The sequence below is a fragment of the Bos mutus genome, chromosome 7, assembly GCF_027580195.1.
Source record: "Bos mutus isolate GX-2022 chromosome 7, NWIPB_WYAK_1.1, whole genome shotgun sequence".
Taxonomy (NCBI): domain Eukaryota; kingdom Metazoa; phylum Chordata; class Mammalia; order Artiodactyla; family Bovidae; genus Bos; species Bos mutus.
This window is the reverse complement of record NC_091623.1, coordinates 10,710,487-10,731,285: the sequence shown is the minus strand read 5'-3', so window position 1 is coordinate 10,731,285 and position 20,799 is coordinate 10,710,487.

The following is a 20,799-nucleotide window of genomic DNA, read 5'->3' as shown; positions in this document are numbered from 1 at the left end:
TCTAATTTTATAGTAGAAAGAAAAATAAAATCCACAGAGAAAGAACCTCTATGGATTTCATTTAAAAAATTTCAGATTCCATACTCACTCCTAGGATAATTATTATGTATTGGTGAATCGCTTTACTAACACATCCACAGCAACCTGGTATTTGTTTTATTTTTTCTTTTAGTTTTCACTGAGCTTTGCAACAAAAGTTAGAGCCTAGCAACCTGATATTGTTTGACAGGGTTGAAGGAGAAGCCATTATTACTCTTGACCCTATCGCCACCATTTGCATGATGTTACTTGGCCCAGACCAAGGATGGGATGCCTACATTCATTCTGAATTGAAGGTACGTAGTGGTGACAGGTTTTACTGAGAACACGGCTGCAATCTACATGCTAATTTTTATAGAGGTTGGGGTTTTTATATAAACTATATACTCTGCCATAGATTTCTTCAGTATCTTTGTTGGATTACTTTGCATTTTAAATATTTTATTAAATACACTATACCTTTGATATTGACAAACTATCAAAAAAAGAGAGATCTTATTTTTAAATATAAGTGACATGAAGAGTTGATACTAGACCCCATAGCCAATGAGGAATTTCCTCTAAAAAATTACATAACTAAACTTACTTGGGAGTAATAGAGTATAAGAATAAGATTGAATTAACTTTTTCTTTTAATTTCTTAAGCTGCTGCTGCTGCCGCTAAGTCGCTTCAGTCGTGTCCGACTCTGTGTGACCCCGGAGATGGCAGCCCACCAGGCTCCCTCGTCCCTGGGATTCTCCAGGCAAGAACACTGGAGTGGGTTGCCATTTCCTTCTCCAATGCATGAAAGTGAACAGTGAAAGTGAAGCTGCTCAGTCGTGTCCGACTCTTAGTGACCTCATGGAGGGCAGCCCACCAGGCACCTCTGGCCATGGGATCCTGCAGGCAAGAGTCCTGGAGAATTTCTTAAGAGATAGATGCTATTCTGTTTATCTGAAAGCATGGCATACTTAACAAAATTAAAATTAGTTTACCATCAAGAAAGTCAATAGTTGAGTTCTTGTACTTAAGAACAACGTACAAAAATCCAATTACAAATTCAAAAAATGCTTCCAGCAACTTGTTTTGCTTTAATAATATGTATTAATAATTAACTGACATTTTGCACTAGAAAAGTTGTTTAAGTCTGATGGCTAATTATGTGAGTGAAGATAGAACGTTCACAAACAAATTAATTTGGATTTATTTAATTTAGACATGTTTAAAAAGTAGACTCAAGATGATGGATAATTTTCAAAGCCAAAAACTCAGTGTCTAGAAATACCTTCAAAAGCAATATGGCAAATATTCCATGTGCCAGTTATGTGTGCATGCTAATTCACTTCAGTGGTGTCCCACTGTTTGCAGCCCTGTGGACTGTAGCCTGCCAGGCTCCTCTGTCCATGGGATTCTCCAGGCATGAATACTGGAGTGGGTTGCCATTGCCTTCTCCGGAGATCTTCCAGATCCAGGAACTAAACCCATGTCCCTTATGTCTCCTGCATTGGCAGGTGGGTTTTTTTGTTTTTTTTGTTTTTATCACTAGTGCCACCTAGGAAGCCCACATATGCCAATCATGAGTAACAGTAAAAACTATCACTCATGTCCTGCAACTAGAAACCAAGCAAAAATTCAATAAAGTAAAACTGTTAAACTGATAGTTTTAAAAAGTTACCCTTCTTTTTCATATTCCGTTAACTTAATAATGGGATTGGACATCAGGAAATGGACCAGAAGTCAAGCTACCCTTAAGTGTCATTATACCCAATGACCTCCAGGCCAGCAAATCTGACTCAGTTGCTGAGTCTTATTTACTGAAAATAGCTTTAAAGGGAACTTCAGACATCAGCATATATTTGTAATAGTAAGATACCAAATTATTTTTCTTTTCTGAAAAGTATCAACACATGGTCCCTGATTTTTTTCTTCCCCAGCCTGGACTGAAAACCAATTTTCACAAAGTTAGCTGTAGGTAAAGACTTTATCTCCAAATCATTCAAAGAAGAACCTTCTTAGAAGAATCATGAAGGAGTTTATAAATAAGTAGAAAGAATAAGTCCAATTGCATGAAATTTCTCACATATATCTCACTGTTCTTACCCTATAAAAGTCAATTCAGTATTACATGGATTCTAAAAGATTTTGCTAGAGCCCATTTGAATTATTATATGCTAGTTTAAAAACACCTGATGGAGCATACATGCAAAGGGAACTATCTTAATGTCACTGCCATGCTGATATTCCTGTCTGAAATTCTTTTCTTTTCACTGGTCCCTCAGCCAATTCCTACTTGTCTTTAAAGCCTGAACTTAAATATCAGTGCCCTTAAAACAGATTCTTCTGTCCAAGGTCATAAAGACTATGCCCCCTTTAATATTTTCTCATCACCTCCTTAATTTCCTCTCATAGAACCTATCACAACTAATGATTACACATTTTCTATGGCTTTTCAGCTCATGTCTGCTCTTGACTCCATGAAGACAAAGCCTGTTTCTATTTTGTAGTTTGCTATATTTCTTAATAAGAATCTTTTGAAAGACTGAACGAATGACCACCTAGTTTGTATTACTCCTGTTTCTTATAGACTTTACAAAACAAACAGACTCCATACAAACTGACAATTTTAAAGAACAAATTTACCTGTATTTTTCAATTCCCCTTCTATTTTCATCAGGTTTAATATAAAAACAAGACTTTGATTGACAAAACAATCCATACATATAGCTTGCTTTTCTAGGGTTGCTGTACTTATATATTTAAACTCAAAATAACTAAATAGCAGTTAAGACCATCACATAGTTTTCTGCCCTTGCATGAAGCCTCAAAAATAATATTAACAGTAGAATAATAATCATGGATTTTATAAACATCTTTTGCATTTGACTAATTTACACATGTTAAAGATTTGATGTACCTAATAATTCATCACTATTTTCTACATGTAAACCAAGAAAATGATAACATCAGTTTGAATATCAAACATAATGATACCCAGGCAGCTTTCAGTCATCAGTAAGAAAATGATAGCATCAGTTTGAATATCAAATACAATGATACCGAGGCAGCATTCAATCATCCATGTTAATGAAAGAGATACAATCCATCCCCACCAATAATTGCAAAGCCTCCGTTTACCCTTGATTTGTTTTCCTCTTTAACCCATTATAAGATCTGTCAAGATGTGGAAAAGATAGAGGCCACCTCTTCTATTTTTGCCCCTGTCCAGCCTCTTGGATTTTCCTGGTAGCTCAGTTAGTAAAGAATCCACCTGTCAAAGCAGGAGACCTGGGTTTGATCTCTGGGTCAGGAAGATTTCCTGGAGAAGGGAATGGCAACCCACTCTAGTATTCTTGCCTGGAGAATCCCGTGGACCTAGGAGTCTGGTGGGCTATAGTCCTTGGGGTCACAAAGAGTTGGACACAACTGAGCAACTAACACTTTCTTTTCAGCCTCTTTGAATGAGGATGACTAAAGGTAGTGTAGTATCTTTCAATTAAACATAGTATAAGGTCTTTTAGGAAAAAGGAGCAGAGGAGGAAAGAAAGAAAGCATGAGGAAGAAGAGATGTAATAACTCACAAAGATAATCATAGGTCTATAAATAGTCCATAAGGAATTATATTGTGAAATAAATTTTGAGCTACCTAACAGAGGTTTGCCAATAAGAGAGGACAGAATGCAATGACATTAGATATTAGTTCTGAATCAAAACCATGCACCTAAACGCAGGTCTAAGCTCAGCACTTGGGACAGCTAAAACAAAGTTTAGTGAAGTTATCAGACTTTCAGGCACACAATTCTCTTAGAGTCACAAGACTCTTTCTGGTCTTCCTACCTCCAAGTGGTTAAAGCAATATTTCTTCCAGTGATATGCATGTAATTTTTCATTATATGGTTTTGAATCAAGCGCCAGTGTTAGAAAACAGAAACAGAAAATCAACATTGTGAAGTATTATAGATTTTGCATGTCTAAACAGCTGTGATGAATTAGTCACAGTTACAATGAACTGTAGGAAAAATCTACAGGCAATATATTGCTTTTGCAAGTTTTATATTAAAGTAAAAGAAAACCCTCAAGTAATATTATATAATAAATTATTGTAACAGTGGTTGGCAGTAGGAGTAATTTAAATAAGATTAATTTAACAACCTTTAAATATCAATAAGTAATAAATATCTTCATGCATGGGGGTCCACATTTCACTTTATTTAGAAATAATGAATAATGCCAGTAGCCTAATATAACCCTAATAAAAGAATAGGAATACTCTACACTTTAACAACTTTCATTAGAAGAGCTGAAGTATCGCTTTCATTTGACTGAAACTGCATCTGTTCCTTATTAGACATGCTAAAGTTAAGTTCTGTGAAGATGTTCCTAAATTAATTTTGCAAAGAAAATGCAAAGTAAACCCAAACATTAAACCAAATCATACAATTGACCTCACTGGCAAGGACCTATTCTTAACTCCATTGTGACATGATTGTCACACCGCAGAGATATCTGGAAAAGCCAGAGAGTGTGATTCTGGTGCCTCAGATAATATATCATAGAGTTTTTCGAAGTGCTGCTTTATTTACAAACACTGGAAAAAGAAAAGCAGGGGGGAGATGTTCTCCTATTGGTGTAAACAATTCACGTTTGCTTTAACTTCCAAATAGGCATCATCATCCTTATCTTCTCCTTCTCCTCCTCCTCCTCCTCTTTCTCCTTCTGTAACCCCACACTACTTCTTACCCTCCTTTCTCAACACTGAACTTCCACAATGGCACTGTCTAGGAGAAGCCTTAGATTAGTTAAGTAAGACAAAGGAAGGTACACAAGTGTACACACACTATGTTCTTAGTGGGTTTTCATCATGTGCTTTCAATGTTGTAAAAATATAATAGTAAAGGATTTTGCACTGTGCGGTATTGTCATTTTCAGCGCTTAGTCATTTACCATGTTGCCAAATTTCAGTAAAGCACGTTGCTTCTGGTTAGTAAATAATGATAATATATAAACTTCCAAATGTTATTTTAAAGATTGAATTAGCTATGGACCCTGTCTAGAAGAATGTATGAAGATCAGAGTGTTAAATGTCTTACACAAAAAAAGTATGCAATCAGATTAGCAGGGTTGGTTCAAGGAGTGAAAAGGATAAAAGCTGAGGTGGTGGATTGCTCACTGCTCTGCATTTTTCAGACAGCTGGACATTTGATTGAAAGAGGCTAGAGAAGACATCAGAGAAGTCGATGGCACCCCACTCTAGTACTCTTGCCTGGAAAATCCCATGGACGGAGGAGCCTGGTAGGCTGCAGTCCATGCGGTTGCTGAGGGTCGGACATGACTGAGCGACTTCACTTTCACTTTTCACTTTCATACATTGGAGAAGGAAATGGCAACCCACTCCAGTGTTCTTGCCTGGAGAATCCCAGGGACGGAGGAGCCTGGTGGGCTGCCGTCTCTGGGGTCGCACAGAGTCGGACACGACTGAAGCGACTTAGCAGCAGCAGCAGCAGAGAAGACATAGGATGACTTTGAAAAACAAAATAGCACAGCTGAAATACAAGAAAATTAAACACATTTGGGGACCAACTCTATTAAGAGTTGGGTTTGACTATGAGTCTAAACAAAACCTCAAAAATTAGTGAGGAGAGATTTGCTTGCACTGATAAAATGTGAAGTCTTAACCCATAAAATAGTACAATTGACTAAATGAATAAAATACGATTCATATAAAATATTAGGAGGTTGAAGTTATATTAGTGATTTTAAAAATCTACTTCTGACTTCTTTGGTAAATTATGTGCTTTTGATACTGAAACTAGCAAAACCTCAAAAGTTGATGTGAACACTCTTCTAGAAGGTTGTTAAAAATCCAGATCTGGGTTCACTAGCACACATTTTGATGCATTTGGTCTTAGAAGTGACTCAGGAATGTGCATTTTTAGTGTGGGTTCCCACCTGAAGCCAGTAACATTACCCAAGAACCACACTGTGTAAAGCACTGGATCCCGATAGTGATTTGGTGATTTTTCACTAAAATCAACCATTGAATCAGCATGTTTTTCTCAGCTGATATTCTTAGACATTGTGAAAAGAAGAGAAATAGCCATGCAAAAATGTAATGTCCTATAATAACTAAATACTCCATTATAGACAGTGAAGTGTAAAAATGCCTTGGAGCTCAACAAAGATTTGAAAATAGCCAAGCTTTTCTGTATTGTTTGCCCAATGAATATTAAAAGTTGTAGTTGAGTGAAATAGCAGTTAAAGAAAATGAAGCAAATAAATAGATTGCAAAAACTGTAATCTGACAGTGGCATTTTATTTGTATCTTGAGCTTATAACACATTTTTCTTTCATTAAATTGTTGCATGTTGTTTTCTTGCATCTATTCATCCTATTAGCTCCTGAGTCATAATTTGACTGCTTAGATCTGATTCTTAAACAAAAAAGAATAGGTCACTCAAGCTCTTCCACCAGACGCTGTAGATACACAGCTCAAATAACTCTGCTGAATCCTTAATATGGCCGCAGTGCATCACAATATTGTGATCACAAACTCTATCCTGTTGGGTAAATATATGCAATCTGGTCATTTACAAGTGAAACGTGGTCAGAGTTCATGTCAAAATTGAAATATTCCTAGCACATCTTAGCCATGCCAAAAATATCTGGAGCAAGCGACTTGACCTAGTACTTTTTATTTTTTCTTTCCAATTTCCCTGCTATCTTTGTCAAATGTCAAGTTTGGAAAAATAGTTCATTTTAGGGGTGACAACTACACAAATAGTAACAAAAACCAAGCTTTCTCTTGACATATTTCTGTTTCACTGTTTTCCCCCTTCCCCCCTATACTTCTGCTAAGATAACTGGTTTGTTTGATAAATATATTTCTAAGAACTGCCACCCTAAACCAAAATAAGGTGGGGGTGTGGTGAAATTCAGCTACCCCAAGTCCCCAAATCATCTTCATCAAGGAAGAGGGAGCAATTGAGTTAACAAGTCCTCACAATGACTTAGCCCAGATCACGGCAGCCATAGGGCTCCCACCAGCCTTGGTTCAGTTGTAAGGTGAGTAATGTGAAAACTGGCAGAGGGTTGGGAAGAATGAGGAGATGGAAGAAGGATTTGGGGAGTGGGAATGAGGACGGAGAAGTCTATAAAAAATATCAAATGAAATATGAGAAGATATGGATTAAGACAACTCTGTGAACACATCTGTACAAAGTCACAATCATCGAGAACTAACAGCCAGAGCATGAGATGCTCACTGAAAACTCATGATGGTTGGTCACATGGTACATGGCACCGTATGTCATTGGCCATGTTAGAGGACGCATATGGGGTTAAAGAACCTGATCCCTGCCCATAAGGAGCTTGCTCTCCAGGCTGAAGAGGGAAGCGCAGGCACCCTGATCATGACACTAAAAAGGCCAGCCCACAGAGATTTCCAACTAAGTGCGATGGAACACATGTTGCAATGTTTTGGATCAAGAGGGGTGATGAAGAATTAGCAGAGTAAAGGCGGAAAAGAGGGTGATTCAGGTAGAAAGAGAAGCTTGACCTGAGTTATCCAGGAATGACAATAAGCAACATATTTAAAAAAAATGATTTTTATGACATGATTTTCATGACTAGTATCTATAACCTGAGTGTGATTTCAATCTATAGACAGGGAGAAAAACAGAAAGGTAGATTCGGGTTGTTTATAAAAGTCTATGCTTTGATAGCAAATTAAAGGAGTATGGGATTGATTATACAGTAACTAAAGCCACTAGAAATTTTAAAGCTGAAGAACAAAATGAGCAGCTGTAAGTCATGAAGAATACTGAGTAGGACATTTCTTATTTGGGGTTACTCAGTATTTTTTCCTTCTGTCAAACAACTCTCTGTCTTTCTTTTGAAGAACAGCCTCTCTCTGCTGGACTCAGAGTTGTTGGTGCTGGTTAGTCAAATACCCAGTGAATCTCATCACACCCCTGGAAGAGCCTATATTCTCCCAGAATCTTCTACTCATCTTCTAGAGACAGCTTGAAACCAGTTCCATCAGATACTGCCTGCCTGGAACTGGGACTTCAGCCCAGTGATGGAAACAAAAATAAGGGAAGGACTCATTTTACCTGCTGTTCCCTAACCAGGCAGTTCTTCAGCTGCTCACAGTTTCTCTCTTCCCTTCTTCTTAGTCATCCAGGTCACCTTGGTTCCTGCTCAGTTGGCTTTTTTTTTTTTAATTTTTGAAACATAATATGGAAAATTTATTGATAACAAACTACATTGCAGATTATCTTTTTACATTATGTTGCACTGATTGAGAGCATACAAGACATATCTTCACAATAATAAAACATACTCAACAGGCAGAAAAGGATATTTGTATTTTGGGTTTAGTATTCACTGGACAGAAACCTCAAAGATGGAAATGATTATCAAACAGGACAGTTGCCAACTGAATAAGGGACAGACCTGCTGCAGACAGCAGAGCACTTCAACTCTGTCGTGTTTATTGCATGCCTCACACACTGCCAGACTTATCATGCACACGTGCATGCACACACATTCCTATACTCACATACATACTCATTTCAAAGAACATACATTCATACACATAAACATACACACATATACACCTTGAATGGATCAGAATGGGGCAAGTGCTATGAATTGTGTGTCTTCCCTAGAGGGCATCTTAAATCTATCCAAGAGTCACATGCCCCTCTCTATAAGCTCAAAGTCACTGGGAAGCTCCCAGGAGAACCAGCCTTGGATGCATCTTTTCATTTTGACTTGTTTTCCACGGAAATTTCAAACATGCCCCAGAGCCCATGAACTCTCACATACCCATCATTCAGGGACAGGACTCATTAACTCAAGATGATTCTTATTTCCTTTATAGCCCCATCTGCCCTCACCCTATAATGGAAAATTTTGGAGGCAAAATCTAGAAAGAGCATTATGCTATCTATAAATATTTCAGAATGCATTTCTAAAACAGGACTTCTTTTTTTTTTTTTTTTTTTTTGCACACATTCCCCAGGCCCATTTCTAGCACTTGGTGCTTTCGCCTGCCCAGCAATTCTCTGAGCACCCACGTTCTTCTACCAAATTCCTCTTTTGCTCATTTTCCCAGAGTCATGTATGTTGCTTGCAACTGAGGGATGAGATCTGAAAAAGGACCTGTGGTTTAGTCACCTGATGGTGGGACAGTGAAGGTCACTCCTAGGACAACATTAAGGATACAGGACACTTGTTAGCAATAGAAAGAGATTCCAGGTAACATAGCAGAAGGGATCAGACAGGGGCAGCAGGTTGAAAACAGGCAAGGAAAGAGGACTTGCTGAACTAGGGGAGGCAGTGCCTGTATTTTGGCAGATATGGTCCATTTTAATACACTCTAGAAAGTTTTTTGCATTAGACTCAGTATTATTCTTTTTATACAGCTAAATCTTTTTATACAGCCATTGTACATAAAGCTCTCAAACTCAGTTCTGCAGTAAGATATAAGCAATTGTACATTTTTAAATAATCCCCCAAAGAGAGAATTGTATTTTCATTGTCTCACTAATGGCACTCCTACACAGGTCATCCTCTCTTGAAATCACAGAGACGAGGTAATGAGACAATTTTCAATTTGGACTAAAACTTTAAAAAATAAAACACAAAAGGTGTAGTTTTTCTAAATTCGTGTTTTGCCATCATCCTTGAGAGAACAGAACCTAGAGGCTCTCTGTGATGCTGTCTGTGCAGGACTGTCTATTTTAGTGCTAGAGTAGAAGCTTGCAGAAGGCAACTGCTTCATTTCCTCTCTGCACCTCCCAGCACCTGCATCAGGATGCATGCATGTACAGCTGTGTCATATAAGACATTTAGATCAGAGGGTCAACCTTTCAAGTACAAGAATGGAGCCTCTTTGGTTGGAAAAGATAATCCTTGAAATTTGTATCCCTCATGGCAATGTCATGGCCCCTTAGAAGTTAAGCTCGAAAACCCACAATCTCCAAATGTGTGGGCAAAGTAGTCGAAACATGGCAAAAGTACATATTACCACTGAAGTACAAAGTCACTCAACAGACAGACCTAAAAATCAGACTATAAATCAAGATAGTGTCTGGAGAAACTGGGGTGGGGGAAAGCATCAAATCTGATGCTAAGAGTTTCATGTGCATCCAGTGAACAGAGCTAGATAGCAAAAAAAATTAAAAAAGAAAAAAGAATAGCAGATGGTACAGATGACAATGTAATCCTAGATACACGGAGGTCATGTTCAACGTTAAAAGCCCATGCTGCTCATTAGGACAACAAACGTGCCTCCTCTGAGCCCCCCAGAAGAACAGAGATGTGTAATCTGCAATTGGTTGGATATGAAAGGCCAGCGCACACTCTCTGGTCAGTTCCCACAAAGAGCTTCTTGACATAATTCCGAGGCTAGTAGGATCCAATGATCTGAAGGATATTTTTGATCAGAGGTGTACCAGATGGACAGATATCAGAAGCTAGTAAAGCAGTGCCATATCACAAGGATACACGCTATTTCTGTGATAATGAATAGACCGTTCAAACTTGGGTCCTGCATATTCATTCTCAAAGGAGACGATTGGCATTTGGGGACACTTAATTACCAAGTCATCCTGTCCCAAGCCACTCACCCTGTGGGTACCCAATAAATATTAATTAAGGATGATGACAAACAGCAGCTCATTCCAGGGTGAGACAAGTTTGCTGTTTAGCAGTGCGGCACCTACCCTTACACAACACCACAGGTAGAAGAGTGAGGCAAAACGATTTTTCTAATTGAAACTACAGGGGGTCTTTAGGTAATAGAATGTAATTACCTCACCTGGAATTTGGCCAGAGCAATGGGGTGTACACCTCATGTTTTCAAAGAGGAGGTCATGGTTGTGCAAAAGCAGGAAAGCTTCAATCCATACTGACATTAAGTGACAAAACGGACCACGGTGAATGTGGGGTTTGTCAAGGGTAAGTGATGGTCCTGCTCAGCACTGTGGAGGCATCTTTGTAAGGATCTATTTTGTAGGAGAACGTCTATTTGGAATAATTTATGAAAAGAGTCTAAGGAATTAGAACCTGTGGCAAGCTGCACGTCTTTCGTGTGCTTCTGCTTCCTTGTAAATTATACCGGGAGGTATATTTCTCTACTGGGAAGTATCAATAGAGCACTAGGTGCCAGGAAAGAAGGAAGTGAGGGGCAGATTGTTTCTTTCCTGCATGTCCTGCTAGGACTGTTTTGCTACTCATCCATCTTTCCTCATCTGAACATGCTTTATCTCCTCTGATTGTATCATCCTTAATCACTAAGATCTTACTACATTGTAACTTGGTCCTCCTTTGGCCAGAGGACAATATTTTAACAGGAGAAACCAGCATTCACTCCTGCTCAGCGGGAAGTGACCACCTAGGCTGATTAAGTTGCCGCACGATTCTAATTATGCAGATACTTTAGATAGAGTCTTTCAAATTCAAATTTTACACGGCCCTTGTTTTTAAATCTGCAACTGATGTGCTCATGTGCCTATTTTGTTTTGTAAGTCTTTCTAGGAGTTCTGATTTAAATTGCCCCATTTTTGAGGACTGCGGGGGGGAAAAAACATTAAACGTACAGATGGCTAGCATCTGTGGTTCCACAGTGTTAACACGTACGATAACACACAGTCTCTAATTGAATACAAGAATGTAACTCAATCGATGGTCTGTGCTAACATCATAAACCATGACAGTGCAGCCCAAGCAATTAATAAATAGTAATCGCGTCTCACAACTGGATTGTCAGGAAGGGGCATTGGAATGGAGGTTTCTGCACAAGGCTCTTCATGAATTACACCTGCTAACAAAATACAAGTGGGCACTCTTCTAAAATCATTTCACCATTAATTTTTAATACATATCATTAAATAAAAAAGCAACAGCAACAAAAAAGGGAAGATTTATAATGGACAAAGAGGAAGTGATTAATAATTGCCTGTTGTTGTTTGGGAAAGTTTTGGTCTCAGTGACATTAAGTTTCAGCTTACCAAAATCCATCTGAACCTACAGATCCCCTCAGTGTCATTTTAAACATCGAAGTAAACATCAGAGTTGAAAGAAGTAATACAAAGAGACAGGGCAATCTTCTAAAGCTACCAGGCATTTCTCCCTGCTGCTGATAAACATACCCTTGAACAGTTCAGAGACCTAAATGAGGAAGGAGAATTTTGTGAATATTTCAAGCAATAGACTGAAATCAATCACATCAACATCACAGTGTTACCCTAGAAGTACTATTGTCGGCCCTAACTTAATTTCTTAAAGGACTTGTCCTAGTTCTGTTTTAAAATCCATTCCAATTGATTTAGAGTTCAAGATCATCTATATTTGTGGCAAGGCTGAACTTCCTTTGCTTGCACTAGGAATTCTCTTTACTCTGGGTTAGTACAGGGTAGAGGAAAGTATGGGAGAACCTATAAATAATATTCTGTAAAATTTCAAAACCACAGAAAAATATATCTTGTCTTTGAGGTCACAAGAAACACTTTTTTACAAATGGGTTCTTCTTTCTTTAGCTGAAAAACATTTTATACTGAATAAATGCTAGGCTAACTTTATTTTTATTTATTTTTATGTTTAATTGAAACATAGTTGATTTAAATATTGTGTTAGTTTCAAACGTGCAGCATCACGGCTTTTGTTTTCTTGCAGATTATACTACAAGATAGCGAATATAATTACCTGTGCTATACAGTAAATCTTTGTTGCTTGCCTGTTTTGTGTATAGTAGTGTGTATCTTTTAATCCCATACTAATTTGTCTCTCCCCCTCCCCCACTGTAGTAACCAGAAGTTTGTTTTCTAAGTCTGTTTCTGTTTTGTATATAGATTCATTTGCATACATCAATAGATTCTGTTTTGAATATAGATTCATTTGTTGTATTTTTTTTAGATTTCACATATCAGTGGTATCATATAGCGTTTGCCCTTCTCTGACTGACTTCAGTGACCACTATATTCTCTAGGTCTATCAGTGTTGCTGCCAATAGCGTTATTTCACTCTCTTACGACTGAGTAGTATTCCGTTGCATTCATGTACTCCGTCTTCTTAGGCCAACTGTCTCTTGATGAGTACCTGGGTTGTTTCCATGTCCTGGTTATTGTGAACAGTGCTTAACTGTTAGGTTTAAGTTCTTTTTGTTTTGTTCTTAGGTTGCAAACAATAAAAACTAATTTAAGTTATCCTAAAAAAAGATAGGCATTTTACTGCTAGGGTGCTGGACACCTGAAAAGGGTCCACACAGAGAGGAACAATTGGGACCAGGAAGGGAAGAAACTGAGGCACTTCCACTATGTTGAGTATTGTTAGCAGTTATTCTGGGAACTTGCTTAACAACATTCATTCCCAACTCCCATTATCCATGCTTCCAGAAGGAACTCTGCTAGAATCTGTTCATTCCAGCTTTGGTTGTGTATCTTCTTCCTGCTCTAATCGATTCTGGGTCACAAAACACACCTGGCCACTACTGCCTTATCTCTGTGATCCCATAATCAGTGATTATGTGAAAGGAAGATTGCTATTGTAGGTTGAAGAAGATTTGCCAAAAAGTTTTCAAGCTCAACTCCCATTTTGTGTTTGCCAACTTTGTCTTCATATTTATGTCAATCCTGGTTGTCCACTCTCAATTATGTAAAAGTAAAAATTTTTAGAGGAAATTTACATTATTTTTGTGACCTTGAAAGGAAAGCAGCATGATTACATACCAGTTTCTATAACTATGAACTTGCACTAGTTCACAAAACTGAGAGTGGCATTTGAAAAACCTGACCATGAGGCCTTTTCAACAAAAGTGTACAATCTTCATTTGAAATTATTAAAATAAAAGCCTTATATGAAATTTCCACAATTAGAAAGATTGTATATCATCTAAATAAATTCATTTGATTTTGTGGACTGAAAATGTCATCTAACTATAGTTTTTAGAGACTGTATATTAAAATTATTCATAATAGTCTAAATGAAATCTTAAAATGTGAATTATTACAGTTGGTTGAATATATTAGGTTTTTCTTATCCTAGCATTTTTATCTAGGGTCATCTGTTCAATCCAACTTTAAGTCTTGCTCATAACAGGCTAAGGTAGACAGAAAAATAGCATAATGGGATTTTTAAAAGAAGCTTCTATTTTTCTAACAAAGAATAGAAAAAACACATTTACAGTTATTTCTTTAAACCTTCATTTCACTTGAAATTACAGTCCTCTTCATGTATTGGCTTCAAATATGTCTGTTTTCTACTTGTTTGCATCTGTAATTTTAGTACGGTAAACCTCTACTAATCCTCTTGCTTTGAACTGGACACACAGGTTCAGTACTTGCTGAAGTAATGGATGTGTGAATGAATGAATGAGAAAGAAGTCATATAACACCATACATAATTATTGAAAGAGTTTCCTAACGGTCCCTGAGTTGTTTTTTCAAACATCTGATCCTATTACTTCCTGTTCAAAAGATTTTAAGTAATTTATTATTATCTGAAGAATGAAGTTCTATATCCTCTAAACTTCTAAAACTTTCTAGCCTTTTCTCTGTTATATTTTCTGCAAGAAGTGTGCTTTCTTACCCTTGATACTGTTGTTGCTTCTTCCATCTCAGAGACAGCTACCTGTTCTCCATCTTATGTTCCATGAGATAATATTCCCTGAATTTTCAATGTTAATTATAGTGAGTCTGACAAACACACGAAGTACTAGCTGAGTGAATTGACTGATAGAAAGATCATGACTATAATCATCCTTTAAGAATGAACTCTAATATCATGGGTTTTTTTTGGCATGAAGGTGACCTAGTGAGTCCATCTAGAAGCCATCTTGCCTCCCTCTAAACTTTTTTTCACCATTCAAGTAACAGATCCTGTTGGCTCCTCGGCCACGTGAGTCCTGACCACACCTGCTATCCAGATGTCATTCTTTATGTCTACTGCTCTACTTTATATGGTTTGTTTATGATTCTTCTTCCACTGTTCAGTTCAGTTCAGTTCAGCCGCTCAGTCGTGTCCGACTCTTTGCGACCCCGTGAATCGCAGCACGCCAGGCCTCTCTGTCCATCACCAACTCCTGGAGTTCACTCAAACTCATGTCCATCGAGTCAGTGATGCCATCCAGCCATCTCATCCTCTGCTGTCCCCTTCTCCTCCTGCCCCCAATCCCCTCCCAGCATCATAGTCTTTTCCAATGAGTCAACTCTTCGCATGAGGTGGCCAAAGTGTTGGAATTTTAGCTTTAGTATCAGTGCTTCCAAAGAACACCCAGGACTGATTTCCTTTAGGATGGACTGGTTAGATCTCCTGGCAGTCCAGGGGACTCTCAAGAGTCTTCTCCAACACCACAGTTCAAAACATCAATTCTTCGGTGCTCAGCTTTCTTCACAGTCCAACTCTCACAACCATACATGACTACTGGAAAAACCATAGTCTTGACTAGATGGACCTTTGTTGGCAAAGTAATGTTTCTGCTTTTTAATATGCTATCTAGGTTGGTCATAACTTTCCTTCCAAGGAGTAAGCGTCTTTTAATTTCATGGCTGCATTCACCATCTGCAGTGATTTTGGAGCCCCCAAAATTCCATCATATCAGGGACCTTTTCTACCTAATAGGTACAGACACCTATAGTCTGAATAAATGAACTGATTCCTACAGAGACATATGCATACATTATTTACTCCATTGGATTCTAGATAGTTATGCTCAAGTCTTCCTCATTTACTAAATTCTCAACATTTAAGATAGAAGGCAATTCATCTTTGATCCTGCATATATAATTTTTTTTTTCATTTTCTCATTATTAATAGTAACAATAGTAAACATTTACTGAGTGCATAACAGATACCAGGAACTGTGCTAAGGTTATTATGTTATATTTTATTTGATACTCCTAGGATTCCTTCTAGGTAAAACTACTATTACTTCTTTTTTAACATGAGTAAATAAAGGCCACAGAGATGTCAAGTCATTTGCCCAAATCATAATAGATTCAATGCCAAGACCAGTATTGAACACAGGCATATTAGACTCCACAATCTATACTCTTAACAAGCAAGTTTCCTTGGTGTTTCTTGTATCAATAAAGGTTTCCTGAATGAGCGATTGAATGCACATCTATCAAAAACAAAAATATCTGATTTTCACTTGAAAATCAGAATCACAGAGTACCACAGCAGGAAAGTCTCCTCCAACCACCTCACCTAACCCACTCTTACCCTCTGTTCCACAAATGCATCTTCTCTATAATTTCCTGGCTAAGATTTTGCCCAGCTCATATCTGAAACCTCTAGGGAAAGGAGTTGACTTTCTCTAGAAGCAGACTTTAGCATTACAGGTTAATTTTGAATTTTAGAGTGAGTAAAAGTCATATTACAATTAACCAAAATCTGTCTTCTTGAACATTCCATTCATGCATCTATTTTCTTTCCCCTGTGGCCACACAGGATAAAAGTAATGTCTTCCTCATCCTGACCAGCATCATATTCCTGAGGATTCTTTTCCAGAGACTAAGCATCCTTGTTTTCTTGTCTGCTTTTTGCCTCTGCATAGCATCAGGGATAAGCTTACTAGAAAACATTCAAAGCTTTATACAAATTATTAAAGAGTCATATAAATTCTATAAAATTACAAAAGCCTAAAGATAAAAGGAAAGATTTGCTCACAACCTTCTTAATAACATTATGTATTATTAAAAGAAAACTAACATGCATTGATTCTTTCTTTCTTTGTGGAGAGGCTGCAGCCAATGCATTATATGCATTATCTTGCTGCATCCTCATAAGGTATCACGGTGTAGGCACTATTATTAGTAATTTTAGTAATTTCATTTTCTAGAGGATGAAACTGAGTCTCAGATAGGATTATGCAATCTCCAAGGACATTCAAGCAGTAAGTGGAATCATCATCATCATCTCCGATTCTAAAACCCCTGTTCTTAACCACTACTATATACTGCCTCATAATTTGAAAATTAGCTAGACATTTACAAACTAAATAATACAATTTGAATTTCAAGTATTTATACCATTTTATGATGCTACAAATTAGGCTTCTCTGCTATCTCACTAACTTTTCTCTTGCCCTACCTCAAGCAATAATTTTCACATTGAAAATACCCTTTTAGTCTTTAAAATTCTAATAATACAACAGTCATAAAATTGAAAAACTCGCCACCATCCCCTTGCTCTCTCACTCTCTTTATTTACATCTTTTCAATCTGGTTTTGTTCTGCTTTGTTAGGGCAGCAATTACTTGAGGTAACATTGCCATAGCTATTATGTGATACCCGAAGATCTCATGTACTTTGTTCATTCTCCTGATGACTCCTGGCCTCTTGGTATTTTTTAGATCAGGGCATTGAGTGTGGGTGGGCGAGAGAGTAAAGAGATGAATGTACAGGTGAATGGCTGTATAAGTCTAATTGGGACTTTTAATAGAACACCTTGTTGACTGTTCAGGCAGGAGAGTAGAGAGCTGGGTATCCTTGACAACAGTGTAGATACATAGCAAAATAAAAGAAAGACCAGAGGATTCACAGTAGGAGATCTAAGCTGTAGAACATTGGGGTAACAGCCGACAGCCTTTTGGTGGAAGCCTCAAAAGTTTTCAAATGTGTTTGTGAAATGTACCATGGATAGTGGGTCATTAGAACATTTGAACAAAAGGCATTAATAAATGACCTAGTGGCTGATGGACCACTGTAAAAACTGATGTTGAGTGTTAAATTTTCTGTGTGGTTACAAGTAATGGTTCTAAGTAATGCAGTTACAGATGGAAATAATGATCAGTAAATAAGGAATAAGAGCTGGCTTTTAGCACCACTAACTATATATCATTGAGCTGAGTTTCCTCATAGGTAGAATGGGGTAAAAAAAAAAAAAAAAGTTTATCCTACTTATGTCACAGGTAATTGAAAACAATGCTCATGACAGTTTTGGGATACTGTGTGGTTTCATCTGAAATTAAAGTGGACTTCTTAATGATCATGTGTGAAATCTAATAACAGCAGACATTTATTGTTTAACTCCATGATATTCATACTCACTCTAGGAAACAGCTCACAATTTTTATTCAGGGATATACATTCTTTCTATCTCAGTACATGAGATTCTATCTACTTCTAGGAGTGGACACTTGCCCCTGGAAAAAGCCATTCAGCGCAGCTTATTTCTCATGTCACTGTGATTGGTTCAGGAACAAATAAGTGGTCCATGAGATTTGTGCTGGAGGCCCTCTTACTATCCTGCAGGTCAAGACAAATGAAGTCAATGTGGAGTTGAGAAACAGAGAGATGCCAAGTCCTAATGACAACATGGGATTTCTGAATCTAGCTCCCTTATCGTGGGATTTATCATTATATCACACAATCCATTAGTTTTTGTGTTTAAGCAAGTTGAGTCAGAATTTTTCACTTGTAACAGAGATTTAACTAATAAATCAAGAATAACTTGAATCTAATTAATCTCAGTTAAAAAGTCACGGTTGCATTCTCTTACGTATCAGTGTTTCCCAAATACTTAGGATGATGCAACCTTTTTGTCATAAAGCATCTACCAATTTAGGAGAAACTACTGATAATACGATAGACATTTTGAGACAAGTCAGTATAAATGATCACTACTTTCAACAGATCTCAGTCTATCATATCTAAAATGAACAATGTTAATTCATCAGAAATATATCATACAATTAAAAAAAACTGGCAAATAACATCAATTACATTTTATGAAAGAAGACATACAAATGACAAATGGAGAGAGTGGGATTCAATCAGTGAAAACAGTAACTCAAAATGTTAGTAGGTGGAGTTAGTTAATCAGAATATACCATGTTTATTGCTTAGTTTTGGCAAATGTACAAAGATTATGTACTATGTTAACATTAGGGAAGACTATACTATCTTTGTGACATTTATAAATCTAAAATTCTTCCAAAATAAAAAAGCAAATTAAAATTCATATGCATTTTGCATATCAAGTTGGTGAGGTATTTTAATGGTAATATAAGATGTGGCTCGGCATGCTGGGTAAAGGGTATTCTTACAATCTATGATGGAAGAGTAAATGCCAACTTTTTGGAGGTTAATTCAGTTAATATACCTAAACCCATAATATCAGCACACACTTTGGCCGAAATTACCTCTTCCAGAAAAATAATTCTTAGGGAATAACCTGAAGGATGTACAAATATTTATAGAGATGGACATTTATGAAGGTAATATACTTTCTATTAATTAAAAATTCAAGCTATGTATATATCCAGTAATAGTAACATTAATACAATAGGATACTATATGACCAGAAACAGATCATACTGTACTAGGAAAAAAATCTCACAAGATGGGGGCTTTCTTGAGTATTATTAAACAAAAAAGGCACATCAGCATGTATAACATATAGTACAATGTCAATCATATTATTATTTCTGAAAATAATATATGTATCAAGTACCTACGATATTTGGCATGGGGGATGTGGACAGCAGTGAACAAAATATGCAAAAATCCCTGGCTTAATGGGGCACATGGACTAGAGGCCAACAAGAGAAATAAACAAGTATATTGAATAGCATGTTAAAAGGTGATAAGTTTCATAGAGAAAAGCAAAGCAAAGAAGACTCATAAAAAGCAGTTAATGACTTAGGTGCAAAACCATCCTGGAGGCCAAGGGAACAGAAAATGTTTCCAGGAGACAGGAGTGATCTATTGGGTCAAATGAGACTTAACAGGTCTGGTAAAAAAGAGTGAGAATGGACAATGGGATTAGCAACATGGAGGTCATTAATAACCTTTACAAGGTCAGTTTCAGTGGAACAGAATGTTTTTTAAGAGAGGGGAGAGGACAGTGTGTTGGCAGTGATTTCCAGGCGTTTTTCTACTAAGAGAAGGGAAAGAATTGGGGCCGCTGCTAGTGGAGGAAGTGCAATCAACAACAGATTTTTAAAAAATAACCGGCAACATAAAAACTTATTTAATACTTATAGCGAAGATTCAAGAAAGAGAATTGGTGATGAAAGAAGAGAGAAAAATTCCTGAAGTGATGTCTTAAGCAGGAGAAAGGGATGAGATCTAATGCTCAGTTCATAGTGGTGTGTGTGTGATTCTGTTTACCTAATCAAATATTATCTGTGAAGTCTGCGGGGTTTCATGTAATCATACTCTAAAATATTCTAAAATATGTTCACAATCACTTTATAAATTATAAATTTTAGGACCAGAAAATACTATGTTAATAATGTTTAAGAAAGCATTGACATTTCTTTAGATTCTGCATTATACATTGCTTCAATAGATGTGGAGGAAAACAGCTGAACACAAAATAAGTAACCCAGACTTATATGAGGTAGTCTATCTGAAACTTTCTAGAGTAACACAGCTAAGGAACCACCCTATACTCTTGTCTGCCATTTTATATTTAATATGGTTCTTTACTTGGTACTTAACTAGGCAAATGGCTTAATAGGTTTATAAAAGCAGAAATTCCATGAGTTAATGCTATAGTCTGAATGTCTGTGTCCCCCTAAAATTTATATGTTGAAATCCTAACCCTCGAAGGAGATGGGATTAATAAGTGGGTTTTTTTTTTTGTTTTTTTTGTTTTTAGGAGGTGCTAAAGCTATGAAGGTGGAATTCTCCTAAATGAGACTAGTTCCTATAAAGTGGCTCCAAGGCCATCTCCAATCCCTTACACCATGTGAGGATACAGTGAGAAGTTTGCAGCTAGACGAGGGACCACATTTGATTTCAGACTTAGAGCCTACAGAATGAAGTGCA